The following is a 10,600-nucleotide window of genomic DNA, read 5'->3' on the forward strand; positions in this document are numbered from 1 at the left end:
GCCGTTCGCTAGATCCTAACTTAGGGCCCAGCGTTTCTCCCCATCGCATTGGGCAGGAGGCCGCTGATCCCGCGTCCCTCCAGGGAGCCGAGGCTCCAAGGCTTCGGTGGGGGCGGGAGGGGGAGGGCTCCTCGCGAGACCCCGGGTTCTTCCAGCGCAGACCCCCCCCCCCCCCCCCCCCCCCCCGGCTCTAGGAAGAGAGGCTAGGCAGGAGTCTAAGGGCCAAGCTCCTGTAGACGGAACCTCGGAGTTCAAGAACGAAGTGACCTCTTGGTGGGGTACCCAGGACACGGAGGGGCCCCGGCCCCGGGCAGGGTGGAGGGGCCCCGACCACCGGGCAGGGATGGAGGGGACCTGGGGGAGCGTGGCTCTGCTGGGCTCCCTGACCCGGGCACCCCCTGCCTGGCTTGACCCGCCCCCCACTCCTGTACCTTTCGGGGCGCGCTGCTCCCCGGCAAAGCCGAGATTCCTGCCCAGCGGCACCCGCCCCGCCCCGCCAGCTCACTGCGCCCCACTTCCGCGCTCGCTGCACGTGCTCTGCCCACACCTCCGGGGAGGAGGCGCTGGGCGCGGAAGGCGCGGTCGCTACAAAGTATCGAGGCTGCGGCCAATCGGGCGAGGGCTCCGCCCGACAACCTGGGCCTCTGGGCCTGCGCCCCGGCGTACCCCTGCGCGGAGGAGGTCCGTCTGGGTTCGCGCGGGTTCTGGGGCGGCCGAGAAGTTCTGGGGGGTCCGTGGGGGCTCTGGAGTAACCGGGAGTTTCTGGGGGTTTGTAGGCGCAGTCGAGCCTGGCTCTGCGCGTCCTCAGACCCAGGAAGGGAGTGGGGCCAGGGCCTGGGGGGTCGTGGCTGTGGAGAGAGTCTGGTTGGCAGTGGAGGAGAAAGCACCACGATCCTTGAGCCCGCGGAGGCAGGAGAAAGCTGTGACCTTTGACTGACCCCATGCCACCAGCCTGGGTGCACAGCGGAGCCAAAGCCCAGCTGAGGTTGCAGTTCCTGGGCGGACGTCCCCCTCCAGCGCTGAGATCCGCACCCCCACCCTGGCCCCCGTGGGAGGAGGGCGCCTTTCAAATCCAGAACCGCCCCCTCCCAGGAGACGTCGGAACAGAGGCCCCCGCAGAGGGCGCAGGGTCTGCGGTGCAGGTGCATGCCCCCCACCCCCACCCCGGCAGCGGCCACCTGGGACAGCTCGGGCCGACCTCCACGCGATCCTGAGCGCGTGTTCAACTCAGAGATCTTCCGACCTAGGATGGCCCCGAGGCAGGTCCCAGATTCTCACAGACCTGCGTCAAAAGATGGATGGAAATCACTAAACTGCTCACGTCCTGGATTGGACAAGGTCTAGCCTCTGCCCAGGTGGTCTTTAAGCTGTGGGTTCTCTCACACAAGTAAACTCCAGAAATGAGGGACCAGGACGACTTCGAGTTGGTTTTTACAGGTGGTCAAGGTCTTACTGGAAAGATTCTCTGACGCCAAAGCTTATATATATAAGCTTATGTAAAAGACATCAGCAGAAAGATCAACATTTCAGCCTAAGTGCAAATCTGGAAACAATCCAAGCATCTGGTGAAAGATTTGCTAAATAAATCACACTTCACAAAGAGGACGGGCTCCTGGAAGGTTATTAGTAATTATGCTTTGGAAGAATGCTGACTTGACTGTGATCGTGATACATTGTACAATAAAAATGGTGTGTAACAAGACAGTTTGAGTGATTTGAGCCTATTCGAAAAGTACAAACGTAAAGTGATATATGCCACATTGTTAAACCCTGGTTGAACCTAGGTGATAGAATTATTTTACTTCATAACTTTCATTGGGCATTTTAATTTTCTTCTTTTTGCCTACCCATGTTTTCTACTTTTTATAAAAAGAGGATTCTGTCTTTAGGGTTGTTTTCAAGGAGTGGAAAGAGAAAACAACAGGGTTGTAGGAAGCAGTCTTGAATGACCAAGTACAGATGACCCTTGACCAACATGGGTTAGAACTAATGGGGTCCGTGGCTCCTGGGTGGCTCCGTCCGTTAAGCGTCTGCCTTCGCTCAGGTCATGAGCAGGGAGCTGAGCAAGCAGCCTGCTTCCCCGTCTCCCTCTGCCTGCAGCTTCCCCTGCTTCTGTGTTCTCTCATTGTCAAACGAATAAATAAAATTATTAAAAAAAAATAAAAGAAAAGAACTACACGGATCCCCCATACCTGGATTTTTATTTTTATTTTTTTTTTAAAGATTTATTTATTTGACAGAGAGAGACACAGCGAGAGACACAGCAAGAGAGGGAACACAAACAGGGGGAGTGGGAGAGGGAGAAGCAGGCTTACCACTGAGCAAGGAGCCTGATGTGGGGCTCGATCCCAGGATCCTGGGATCATGACCTGAGCTGAAGGCAGACGCTTAACGACTGAGCCACCCAGGCGCCCCTATACCTGGATTTTTAAAAAATAAACACAGTACCTTAAATCCTTATGATTTTAATAACATTTCCTTTTCTGTACCTTAACTTATTGTAAGAGTACAATATAAAATACATGTCACATATAAATTATGTTAATTAACTATGTTATCACTGAGGCTTCTGGTCAACAGTAGCCTGTTAGTAGTTAAGATTTTGGGGAGTCAAAAGTTATACATGGATTTTGAACTGCACAGGGTTGGCGTCCCTAACTCCTGCGTGTTCAAGAGTCACCTGTATAGTGAGGCTCAGGGGAAACGAAAGATTTGCTGCAGCACACCCTCCCGTTTACAGTGAAATCTTTCTGTTAATGCCGTCATAGGCTCTTTGTCTAGGACACACTAGATGCTCAATCAAAATATTCCTGATTGCTCTCCAGTGAATTGAAAAACTCAGTGGAACCTAAAATGTTAAAATATCTATGTTATTAAATTCAAATGTAATTCAACAAATTATATGATCCTAATTCACTAATATATCAGTTGATTTTTTTTCGGTTGCCATTTACTGAACACTCACTATGTCCCAAGTAAGATGTTATTATTTGAGGCTCCTACCCCACACCTGAGCTAAGATTATGTTTCCTTGTTACTGATAAAGAAATAGGTCCAGTGAATTTTAAAACACTTTCCAGAGGTCCTCTGGCTTTTTACCTGTCAAACCAGGAAGCCTACATTCTTAACTTCAGCACGTAACTATTTCTATGTTTTCTAAATCAGGACAAACTCTTCATAAGCTTCACTTTGAATAGAGGCTTGATCTTCCAACAAAATGTAATTGACCCGTGCTCACTGTAAATAAGGGCTTCTCTCCTGTTCTTCCATGCTTTCGAATGTGGATGCAATCATCAGCACATAATACATTCTAAAGCACACTTACCTATTTCCAGATTTTGTTCTCTCCAGGACCAAGACTACCTGGGGTGGACAGTTCAGTTACTTGACAACTATATGACCTTGGCCAAATTATTGATTCTCTCTGTACCTTCTTTCATCTTTGGTAATATGGGTATAAAAATAGAACCCTTCATGGGATTGAGATAGTCAATACTCAAAAGGGGTCCAAAGGACTGGTCTCCAACAGCTACAAAATGCCCTTATATGCAAACAGACATGCAACAAATCTGACAAATCTCCCAAGAGGTTCTTACCCTGGGGCCATCAAGAACGGTTCATGGGGCAGTGAGAATGGACATGAATTCCCACAGAGGAACCCATGGTGATGAAGGTAATTCCCTGGAAGGAAGAGAGGTTCAGGGTGAAACAGAGATTCTTAGGAGGCTGATCTAGATTGTCTCCCAGCCTTCTGTGGATCAGGGATTTAAAAAATGTATTCAACTAATAGGGGAAAAATATAAGAATCATCAGAAGTTTTTGCCTCCAAAGTTTCTTTCTTTTTAGTAATCTCTATACCCAATGTGGGGCTCAAAACCATGACCCCAAGATCAAGAGTCACATGTTCCTCCAACTGAGCTGGTGAGGCGCCCCCACCAGGTTTTTCTAAAAAGTAAATGTAATACGAAAGAATCTACCTTACCAGATTTTAAATGTGTTAAAAATAGTGTACAAATTAGTTTTTGATGTCCTCCCAAAGGACATTAGAAATGGCTCTCGTTTTTGCTGTGACAGAAGCTGTTCAGACTAACAGCCCTGCTAGAGGGCCCCCACCACCACCATGGCATGCCTCCATGCTTGTTTTCTCTAGTGTCCAGCTTCCCCATGTTAGGGCAATGACCCAGCAAGTGGGGAGCCCACACTCCCTACAGTCTAGATCTATTAAGGTTCAGGCTGTGTTACAGAGTACTTTATCTTCCAAATAAGGCCAGGACTAGGGTGAGGCAAGTGAAGCATAAACAAACTCCATAATCAAGATAAACAATATTTTAATGCAGTATTTTAAAAAATATAACTTAACGCCAAAGAATCCACAATGAACAAATAACAAAATTGTTTGAAAAGACGAGATGAGTATTACTCAGTTTCCCTTGTGCCTCAGGCTCTGAGGTGGCTAGGCAGGGGTGCTCCGCTCAAACGAGGCCCCTTCCCCTGTGCCTCTGGGGGTAGGTCAGGTGGAGCGGGGATCAGGGACTGAGTGCCAGTACTAGTTACTGAGCAGACAGCACATTCCTAATGGTCTGTAAGGTGGGTATTTTATTGTGGTGTAGAATTCTATGGTTTTGGTGTATCACAAGTTGTTTATCCATTCAACTGTTGGAACTTTTAACTGTTGGCAGTTCATACATTATCAGTAAAAATGCCATGAATATTCTTGTGACATTTTAGAGTGAACACAAGCACTCACTTCTTTTGAGTATACAGCTAGGAGAGGAAAAGCAGAGTTATAGTCATATGTTTAGTTTTCGAAGCTGCCAGCTTCCACAACTGTGTGAACTACCTCCTTGCCTCACTTAGAGCTTGACGGCTTCCTGGGTTGGTGAGGTCTCTTTGCTTTCCAATTCTTATGATTTCCAAGCTCCCAGAGATGTTTCAGTGCTACTTCTAGTCTCTGGCTCCTCTGAGGATAGCCCTCTGGGAGGGCTTATAATGCCTTGGAGTCTCTCAGTTCTCCTGACCCTTCTCCCATCTTTTGTAATAGAAAGATCTGAGTGCCTGGGGATGGTTCTCTTATATGGGGGGGGCGGGGGGGGCGGGGGGGAGCAGGGCAGGAAGGGATAGTGTGTTCTCAGTTCTCTACCCCTCCCTCAGCCTAAAAGTCCAGATTGCTTCTAAAGGATTTCCCTCAACTGTTGCCCTGTCCACCTTCCTGCCTTCAGGTAGTATCCGCCTTGCACTTAGAGGACCTGGCATCTCGATGGGATTTTTTAAAGCTTTCTCTACCAAGGGTTCCATGAAGACCCATGGCGAAGAGTTGGCTGCACACTCCTTCACGGTGGGGGCTTTGGGATTCTAATGTGTCACCCCAGTCCATAGGCAACCACCTACTTGTCTCACCCCCATATGCCATGCCAGCCCTCTCCTCTTCCTGCATTTCACCAAGGGTAAGAGCAGCAACTCTCTTTTCTTATATAAAGTGTTCCCTACTTTTCACTGCTATGTTCACTTGGGCTTGGGTTCTCAGTTTTCTAAGATGCTCTATGTAGGTTATCCAGTTTAACCAGAAGCAAAACACAACGAATGTTGAAAATATATATCCAGTACAAGTCCTACTCTAATTGCAATTCTGAATATTTGCCTGAAACTTATTTTAGCTTTCCTAAAGAGACAACCTCATCTCCAAACAATGGAACTTTTTTCCTGCCCTCACCCTCAATTCCTTACTTTGTTTTCACACATTGGCTAGAATTGTCATACACTGTTCAATAAAAGTGATGAGCATCTGTATACTTTTCTTAATATAAAGGAATATATATCTACCAATAAGTGTGACATTTGTCAGTTTTTGGAACATACTCTTTGCAAAGGTAAAGGACTTATTTTCCATTCCTAATATAATAATATTTAAAAATAATCTATGGGTATTAAATTCCATCAAATGTTTTATCTACACACATTGAGATAATCATACGGCCATTCTTTTATCTGGTAGTGTGGTTAATTTTATGAAAAGATTTTCTATTATTAAATCTCCCAACATCATAATGTATTTTTATAGGGTCACATTCCACTGCATATAACAGAACCAACTCTCTTCCCACCCAAAAAAGAAAAGGTGGCTTAAACAAGACAGTTCATTTCCCCTTATGTAGAAGATACTCAGATGGTAGTGGTGTGGGGCTGGTATACCAGATAGCCCTGCAGCAGACGGCTTCTGTCTTCCAGATGCATCCAGGCTCTGTAGTGGTTGCTCAATCTCCAAGCACTATGTGTGCTGTGTATTAAAGTGAGGAATGATTACAGGACACTGAGGGGCTTTCTTCACCTGTTTTCTTGACAACCTTCCCATTAGACAGTGTCAGCAACCTCTATCTCATTACTCAGAATTTAGCAGCAAGATCATACTTTGCTACAAAGATAGTGCAGAAATGTGGCTTTTAAGGCTGGGCCACTGGCATTATGAAAAGTACAGTGATTCCACTGGTAATGAAGGGATACTGGACTCACGACTAGTGGTCTGCTACACTTAATATTGTCATGACTTAAACAAAAAAACCCTCCACATTATTAGCATTTATTAATGCTATATTAACATTTAGTTTATTTTCAACTATGTTCATAAATATGAACTGCAAGTCATTTATCCCCCACATGTCGATTTTGGGGAAAAACTGTAAAATGCTGGATTATCATTCCTTGAATTTTCCTGAGAATTATCAACTATTACTAAAAGTCTCTGGAACTTCTTTCTGTTCTGGGGCTGGGGCAGGGTTAGAAGGACTAGGTAGATTTTCAAGCCAGAGATTCAAATTTTTACTTTTCCTTTTTGTTTACTAGTTGTAGATCTATTCATTCTGTTAAATTTCATTTATCTGGTAAACTTTCTTTTTCCTTTCTTTTTTTTTTTTTAAGATTTTATTCTTAAGCAATCTCTACACCCAACATGGGGCTTGAACTCACAAACCTGAGATCAAGAGTTGCACACTCCACTGACTGAGCCAGCCAAGAGCCCTAAATTTTCTTTTTCATTTAAGGTTAAGACCTTAATGTTAACATTAGCCTTTCCCACAGTGTTTGATTTCTATCTTCAACATTATGTCAACATTTCTGGCTTCTACTGGGTAATGTTGCATGTGGATTTGCCTCACACAATACAGAAACCTTTAAAATCTAATTGATACAGGGTAATAGTACGCAAATCTAGACTTTCTCTTAGGTGTTCATTCTTTATTATGTGTGAATCTTCCTCAGAACATGTATGACAAAACACATATTCATATTTTCCAGATCTGGGGGACATACTTTACAAATATCTGGCATTCCTTCTTTATGCAAGCTTTCTTTTCCCTTCTGTGAACCATCCTTCTTCACCCCACATATCTTTAGATTGGATCTTACATAATGAGCTGAACACAATAAGGACCAGGCATTCAAAAATCATTAAATACCTCCTTCAAAGAAAAAACAGTTTCTTTGGGTAAAAGATGGGATTCCCCCCCCGAAGTAAAGAGTAGAAAGTGGAGGGTGTTTCAGAAATATCTGCAGTTTGGAATAGTCATATTCCTCCAACACAACCCTAAAGGCCATGGTCCCAACTCTTTTCAGGTAAATGCTCTTTCATGTAAGGAAACTGGTGAAGAAAACAGACTTGGTGAGAAGGCAAGTAGCACAATGACTTTTTACCATCCTGACTCTACAGCTATACATACAGGCATTACCTTGGAGATACTGCAGGTCCATTCCACAGCACCACGATGAAGCAAATGTAGCAATAAACCGAGTCAAATGAATTTCTTTTGGCTTCTCAATGCATACAAAAGCTATAAAACAGTTATGTTTACACTACACTGTAGTCTATTAAGTGTGCAAAAGCATTATGTCTAAAAAAAAGCAATGTACACACCTTAATTAAGAATATTGCTAAAACATGCTGAGCTTTCAGCAAATCATAATCTGTGATCACAGATCAACATAAGAAGTAATGAAAGGTGAGAAATATTGCCAGAATTACTAAAATGTGACACAGAGACATGAAGTAACAAATGCTGTTGGAAAAATGGAGCCAACACATTAACTCAATGCAGGGTTGCCACAAGCCTTCACTTTGGGGGGGGGGCGGGGGGAAGCATTACCTGCAAAGCACAATAAAATGACATGTGCCTGTACACACATCGGCAGCATCACTTACACGTACCCCTTAAACACGTACCAGGTAACTCAAATAAAAAGACAAGAGCACTAGAATTGTAGAGTGACAGTAACTAAATCTATCCTGGGTAGTCTATATAGAAGGAACTAATTAATAACTGCAGGAAAATGTTACCAGAAAACAAAAGCTCAGTTTGCTTTTTGGTACTTCAGGAGTCCATTAGAAATCTGATATCTGGAATAAATATCTCAGCCTACTTTGATGATCATGCTGACTCCTTGGCAGGGCACCACGAATGATGATCCCATCATGACCACTGAGAGATTATCTTAATGAAAATCAAGATGTTCCAACTGGTGAGGACAGAACACATTCCAGCTTCACAAGCACATCGATTGTGCACTATACCCATGTATATAACCAAAGAGGTAGTTGCCAGGCCCACTTACAAAGGGTATGAAATAGTAGAAAAGGTCTGTAGTATTGAAATGTATTTTTAATAAATCATATTATTCTAGTAACAAGTTGTATTTGTTAAAAACGATGTTGCTAAGTACAAGTCCCTGGGCAATGGCATGTATCTATCTAACTTACCTCTCATATGTGACATTCACAAGTAAAATGCCAAACTACACAAAACTCATATAGTACAAAGGAAGATAACATCTAAATATCCCTGTACGTCTTACGATGTATTTCTGGTTATCCTGATTGCATTTACTTACACAGTAAAAAGAAAAATCTTTATATTCTATTTTGGACATGCCTATCATTTATAGTTGAGTGGTTTTCTCCAACCCTTTCCTAACAATTTGGAACATCTGGGACACAATTTCCCTCACAATACTTTGTAAAGGAAATTATTTTCCAAATTAATCAAAATAACAGTGAGGGGAACCTTTCTACCGAGCATTCTGTTACTCCATCTGACATAGTCATAGCTCTTCATTCACATATTATTAATTTTTTAATGGAAGTTTGTCTTTCCTAGATCAAGAATTTCCCTAATTTATAGTTTCTCCAAGGTATGAGCTTCTGATACCTAAAGTATGTGTAATTTTGATAATTCTGCCATTCACTGGCTTTCCATTTTCTCATTAAAATCCTGTTAAGAAAATCCTACTGTTTAATATGAATTTCAAAGCAGTGTGTTCTATATTCACTTGCTTTATGAAACTTCCTCTTTGCAAATTTTATCACAGTAAAAAAATAACTTTCCAACATTCACTTCACTGATATGGTTCCTTACCTGTACAAACTTTAAAAAAGGTATGACTTGATGCTGAAAACTTTCACAGGGTTCACTAAATTCATAATTTTCCTGTGTGCATTTACTGGGGGCGGGGGAGGGGGTATGTGTAAAAAGCAGCTTTCTGTGGGTGACCCTGCACATGCTGTGCATTTATAGGTTTCTATTCAGTATTAGTTATCTGGTGTACAATGAGATGATCTCATTTATAGAGTTTCTCTTCTATAAGAATTTGCCGGTATTTCCTATGAATTGACTTTTGGAAGAAAGTTTCTTACATTTAATTCATCAAGACGTTTTTCATCTGCATGAGTTCTCTGATGCATAATGAGCTGTGACTTCCAACAAAAGGCTTTCCCACATTCAGTGCACTTACAGGGTTTCTCTCCTGTGTGAGTCCTCTGATGTGCACTGAGGATTGATTTCTGAGAGAAGGTTTTTCCACATTCATTGCATCCATAGGGTTTCTCCCCTGAATGAGTTCTCTGATGTACAATGAGCTGAGATTTTCTAATGAAAGCTTTCTCACATTCACTGCATTCATAGGGTTTCTCTCTTGTGTGCATTCTCTGATGTACAATGAGCCGTAATTTTCCACTGAAGGATTTCTCACATTGACTACATTTATAAGGGCTTTCCCCTGCATGAGTTCGCTCATGTACAATGAGTAGTGACTTCCAAATGAAGGCCTTCCCACATTTGTTACATTCATATGGTTTCTCTCCTGAATGAGTTCTCATGTGTATAATGAGATAGGACTTGCTACTAAAGGCTTTCCCACAGTCACTGCATCCATAAGGTTTTTCTCCAGCATGAGTTCTCTGATGAGAAATGAGCTGATCTTTCCTATTAAAGGCTTTTCCACACTCGCTGCATTCATAGGGATTTTCTCCTGTGTGAATTCTCTGATGTACAATGAGTTGTGAATTGAAACTGAAGGATTTCCCGCATTCATTGCATTCATGTGGTTTCTCTCCTGTGTGAGTTCTCATATGTATAATGAGGTATGACTTGCTCCTGAAGGCTTTTCCACATTCACTGCATCCATAGGGCTTCACTCCGGTGTGACTTCTCTGATGCACAATGAGCTGTGACTTCAAACTAAAGGCTTTTCCACATTGATTACAGCCATAGGGTTTTACCCCAGTGTGAGCTCCCTGATGTACAATGAGCTGCGACTTGAAAGTAAAGGCTTTTCCACA

This window comes from Phoca vitulina, unplaced genomic scaffold, assembly GCF_004348235.1.
Source record: "Phoca vitulina isolate PV1807 unplaced genomic scaffold, GSC_HSeal_1.0 scaffold305, whole genome shotgun sequence".
NCBI classification, from domain to species: Eukaryota; Metazoa; Chordata; class Mammalia; order Carnivora; family Phocidae; genus Phoca; species Phoca vitulina.